The sequence below is a fragment of the Bidens hawaiensis genome, unplaced genomic scaffold, assembly GCF_021521415.1.
Source record: "Bidens hawaiensis isolate Kalapana, Puna unplaced genomic scaffold, B.hawaiensis_p1.1 tig00058885_1, whole genome shotgun sequence".
NCBI lineage: Eukaryota > Viridiplantae > Streptophyta > Magnoliopsida > Asterales > Asteraceae > Bidens > Bidens hawaiensis.
In genome coordinates, this window is record NW_027500597.1 from 92,242 (window position 1) to 98,115 (window position 5,874).

Here is a 5,874-nt window from a genome sequence, read left to right on the forward strand (position 1 = left end):
ATCAACACTGAAGTAAGATCTATTTCTACCTCATTCATTAGTAGTTAAAACAGAAATATTTAGTGATGGCTATTATTAACTTATTATTATAATCTCTTATGGTTGATATTTTCCCAAATATATATTTCTGGCTTCATTTCATTGTGGTCATAAATGTTAATACAGAGGCAAGCTTGGTTTTAAAAGGTAGTCCAAATAACCCATCAACTTCTTCAAGAACATATGAATATATCCTGGGGAAGGTTGACGTACAAACTAAGAAAGCGTGTTAACTGTGCAATTCAAGTAGTCTAATTATATATACAAGTAGACAAACGGTGTAATTATGTAATACATCGTATTGTAATTACACTGCTATAATTATATTATACTATAATTACATTATGTTGTATACATAATTACACTAATTGATTTACACAGTTAACATGTTAATTTTGTATTTGATCCAAATCCAATATATCTCAACAATTAGAATGCGCTTATAAAAATAACTATAACGTTAAAAGTTTAAATTTTATCTTGGTTTGTAACAAAGTAAACATGACTTGTAAATAAATAAGATGAATATAGATTGTGATTAGTATTTTGATTTGAAAAGGTTTGGCTTCGTATGAGAATATATTCATCAAGAAGATGAGAGTAAATTCTATAAACTGTTGCGGACGGGTTTGTAAAGGGCTTTTGAATTTAAGAAAAAAAATGGAGTATTTTAGAAACCTCTCTTCTAAAAAGGGACATTTTCAGAATTTTCTCTTATTTTTATCTTTTCTTTTTGATGTCATGCTTTTGTTTCAACTTTAAACTCAAGCAAGTTTGTCAATTACAAATGAGAGAACGTGAACAAAAACAATTAAATAATAGCTTCCATTGATCTTATCTCATTGGTTGTTGAAGTTGTTATTACTCATAAATCTTATCCAAGAACACACACATTAAATAAGTTGACACAACATACAACATGGTTTTAAGTGTGTTTGGGTAAAAGCTAATAATTGGGAGACTTTATTCCTTAAAATAAATAGAGCCGGTAATTTAGACACGATATACGAATATATGACTTTAATAGGTATCAGGTATGATTTTCACAGGTTTCGTGTACTAAACAGGTAGACCCGAGTCAACCTATTAATCCCATACCCGGTCCCATGCCCGTTTACCCTGCCCGTTACCCTCCCGGATGCTTCGGGTTTCGGGTATGCCCATCGAGTATGGGTTTTTTTGCCATCCCTATACGAGTATCTACGAAGCATCTGTTAAAAAAGTTAAACAATTTACGGAGGGTCAGGGTTGTTTCATGCAATGTGACAAAACACGATAAAGACAACCAACACATGTTTATACTCTTTGGATATAATACTGTTGGTTTCGTAACGCAAAAGATACGAGGAAAAACGTAAAGATGAGATGATATGAACAAAATCCTAAAATATTTTATGATAGTGTACCTAAGATGGTTCCAAAGGCTCAAATGAGATGAGGAAAAGGTGTGATGATGAGAACAATATATAACTGATGAAAAGCACTTACAAAGAAGAACCGGCAACATGTTACGGTAATAAACAACGACGATCAAACATAAAAATATTGTATTGTAATTTTTGTATCTTTATTTATATATAAAAAAACAAACAAAACAAAACAAAAAAAAACTTAGACTTGAATGATCCACATAACTTGTACAAATATTTTATTTTCCAACTCGGTCTGAAATCAATTGGATTTATTTCTTGTAAAAAAAAATCAAAAATAATGCCTAAACTTATCAAATTCAGAAGTTAATCATACTTGGCGAAGTAAAGCATAAATCTAAAAAGATTAAAGAGGTAGACAGCTTCTTTAGAGCGCATGCCTCCCAATTTTTAAAAAATATTACTAATCGTTAACTTTTCCAGGTAAAAACCTTATGTTTTATGAGAGTAAACCTTTGTGATATCAATATCGTCATAGTTATGATTATGATATTATAATTTTGAAAGTAAATGAGTTACTTAAATTAAATTTATAATATTAAAATTTTGAATCGATTTCGACTCATAAGCAGCGCCATGCTAGTTTACCTATCGTCAACACGTATGTGTTTTTAATCATAAACTATACGAGTGTTATTAAATACCAAGTTACCAACCAAAGGTGCATAAGCAGGTTTAAAACTCAAAACCGGTTTGGGTTGAAACCGGTTCGGTTTGGTCAACAAAAGTCAAACCAGTTTATGATCGGTTTCTGCTTGGGTTGAAACCGGTGTCTTGACCAAGTTATGATCGGTTTTCGGTTCGGGTATTGACCGGTTTTTGCCCAGTTTCGGTTCGGTTAACGAGTTTTGATGTAGAAAATTACAAACCGGTTCCAAACCAACTGTTTCAATCGGTTTCAAATCGGTTCGGTTTTGGTTTGATTTTCAGATCGGTTCAACTAACCGGTTTATTTGTCCATCTCAAATACCAACCAATCAGACGTTTTTGAAAAGAGTTACTATTCTGAGCAATTACTTCTTCATACGTTTAATGTCGTTTTTGTTACGAATCTAATTGATACCAACCGAACTCGAGTAAGAGAATAATACATCCTAGATGATGAAAAGTTTGTGGTGTTTTGCCAGATGTTGATTACTCGTGCGTCCGTACACAGGAACACCTTCTTGTTCTCTCTCATGGCTTCCAAATCTCAACGCAAACGTATCTTCTTAAACCCTATTTTATTTAACCTCTCGTTTCGTCGTATCTCAAATTAACGTTTACGATTACAGTTGCAGAATCAACAATGCAAGCCACCAGTAATAAAAAACCCAGGTCAATTTCAACTCAAGCAGCATCTACAACACCTTCATTGATGAAAGACTCATTCGCCCAATACGCTGAATACCTTAATCAATTGGTAACCATTCTTATCACTCAAAATTTTGAATTTTTTATAACGTATTTGATAATTAGGGCTTGTTACGTGTTAATTGATGGTTATTGCAGAATGATAAGAGGGAACGAGTGGTTAAAGCTAGCCGTGATGTAACGATAAACAGTAAAAAAGTAATCTTTCAGGTGCACAGGTAAATTGTTATCTTTATTACTTGAAGCAGCATTCTTAGTTTCTGTGTTTCTTGTATATATCAGTAGGCGTGCAAACGAGCCGTGCCCGAAACTCGAGATTGGATAGGTTAAAAGCTCTGAATGAGCGGAGCTTTGTCGAGCCCGAAATAAAGCTTGTTTAGTTATCGAGCCCGAATTGAGCTTTATCGAGCCTGAAATAAAGCTTGTTTAGTTACTGAGCCGAAGCTTGAGTCTTGTATGGGATGAGCGTTTAGGCTTCTTGAGAGTCAATGAGTAGAGGTGGACAAATAAACCGGTTAACCAAACCGACCTGAAAACAAAACTGGTTTGAAACAGATTATTTAGAAACTGGTTTGGAACCAATTAAAACCATAGGTTCGGAACCGGTTTGTAATTTTCTCCACCAAAACCAGTTGCAAACCGGTTAACCGAACCGAAACCGGGCAAAAACCAGGCAAAACCCGAACCGAAACCGATCGTAACATTGTAAGAAACTGATTTCAACCCGAACCGAAACCGATTGTAACATTGTATGAAACTAGTTTCAACCCGAACCAAAACCGATTATAAACAGGTTTTGACTTTGGTTGACCAAACCAAACCGGTTTCAACCCTAACCGGTTTTGAGTTTTAAACCGGTTTGTGCATCTCTATTAATGAGTCTAGTATTTTTCTAGATGTCAACTTTTTTGGACTTCTATGTATTAGTTTCACACTGCACGGCCAAGCTCAAGCTGAGCTTAGCTTAATCTGAGCTTTTAGGCTTGTTGAGGTTTTCTCATTTCTCAAATGTATTAAAATAGAGAAAAAATGTATGTAATTTAATTAATAAATGATAAACTAGTCGAGCTTGAGCTTTGGAAGCAGAGCTCGAAATGAGTCTTGTTTGAGCTCTAAGTCAAAACGAGCCAAGCTTTGGTCGTTTAAGGTACTTTGTACGAGCTTAATATGTGCTTAGGCTCATTAAGGTTTTGTCAGAATATAAATATATAAAATAATCGAAAATTTGTATAAATTAATTGATCAATAATAAACAAGTCGAACTTGAGATTTAGAAACAGAGCTCGAAAGGAGTCTAGCTCGAGCTCTCGTAAGTCAAAGCGAGCCAAGCTCAAGCCTAATTGATATGGGCTCGGCTTGGCTCATTTACACCCCTACTGATACATGTGTAATTTATCTTATTTTACTTCCATTCTGTACCAGAATTAGCAAAAATAATAAAGATGGGGTGTTGGAAATAGCAGAAAAGGATCTTTCAAATGTTAAAGATCAGCATATAGCTCGGCTAGTAAACGAGCTACAAGGAACCGATTTCTGGAAGCTAAGACGTGCATACTCTCCCGGGGTTGAACCTTTTTTCCATCTTTAAATTTCACAAATTTAAGCATCACATTGTTTAAATTAAACATCATCTCTTTTATATGTTGTGCAGATACAAGAATATGTTGAAGCTGCAACATTATGTAAATTCTGCACTGCTGGCACCCTGTTGAATCTCGATTAGATAAATGAAATGTTGTTACCGTTGAGCGGTCCTTCTAACGAGCCTTTGCAAATTAATATTCTTGATTATAAATTAGGGGTATGTTTTGTTACATTGTTATATACTTGCATGCAAGATTTTAAGTGGTAAAGTGATATATGCAATATGTTGAGCTTTTGGTTTAGCTTGCTGACTTAACCTGGGAGTTGATGAGGTTGGCGATTGGGCGAATATTAGATGGTGAACTTGAGTATGCTCAAAAAATATGCAGATTTGTGCGGGAAATTTACCGAGAACTTACACTTGTGGCTCCAAAAATGGATGATAGTTCGGATATGAAAACTAAAATGGATGTGATGCTTCAAAGCGTGATGAAAATAGAAAACGGTATGTTTTTTTTATTCTTTTTGTAACCATGAAAACCGTTAGGGAAAACTCACGGTGTTATGGATTTAGTAATCGTTAAAGGTTTTTGGGCTCAACTGTAAAATAGGCATAGTTTGAAGCTAGATTTGTAAGTGTCAACCAACCTTGTTAGTTGGTTGTATATGCTAGTGGAGAATATGTTAGTTGAGAAATAAGAAAACAATATCGAGTAAGAAAATGTGCAATACGCACGCATCACGTATACGAGGCGTTTGCTATTAATAAAATATTTGTAAGCATTAAAAAAATAAGAGATTAAAATAATTATATTAAAGAAAAAGCTATGGTATCACCAAAGAAGTTTTAAGTGCTAGCGAAGGCTGTAACAAGTTTAGCGGCTTAACTGTAAAATAGATTTGGTATTGTTAACTAACCTTGTTTGTTGGTTGATTGAGCTGTGTGTGTATGTTGAGAAATAAGAAAACTATATCGAATTGTGACCCTATTCTCTCTGTGTGCCATACTTATTTCCCAACACACGCCCTCCATGAATTGTACAATCGGGTTCATGTATTTCTTATGTTTGGTTTTGCAGCCTGCTTTGGTGTTCATGTGAGGGGATCTGAATATATCCCGTTAATTGGATCGGATGATACGAGTTACACATCGTTGGGCGTTCGTGACTTTGAATAATGAAGTATAACTTTTTTTTTGTTTTTTTTCCTTTTGGTTTTGTGAATTATGATTTTAAATTACATCAGTAACGTTTGAGCACGTTTGTTTTAGACAAGAAATGTTGATAATGGATCAAAATTTGCCCGGCCAAAGGTACGTTTAATTTACACATTCTTTGTGTTGTAGTGAATTAGGTTGTCTTAGGTTATATAGTTATCACAATGTTCTCAATAAGACATAAATATCAAGAAATATAAAGATGAAAAGGTGGATTGCTATTGTACTCTTTTATGAATGAAAAAGAGTTGT

General features: G+C 34.2%; 1 pseudogene; it reads left to right on the plus strand.

The window, feature by feature from the left end:
- Positions 1-2,757: 2,757 nt before the first annotated feature.
- On the plus strand, positions 2,758-5,589 carry LOC143602405 (uncharacterized; annotated as a pseudogene).
- Positions 5,590-5,874: the final 285 nt, after the last annotated feature.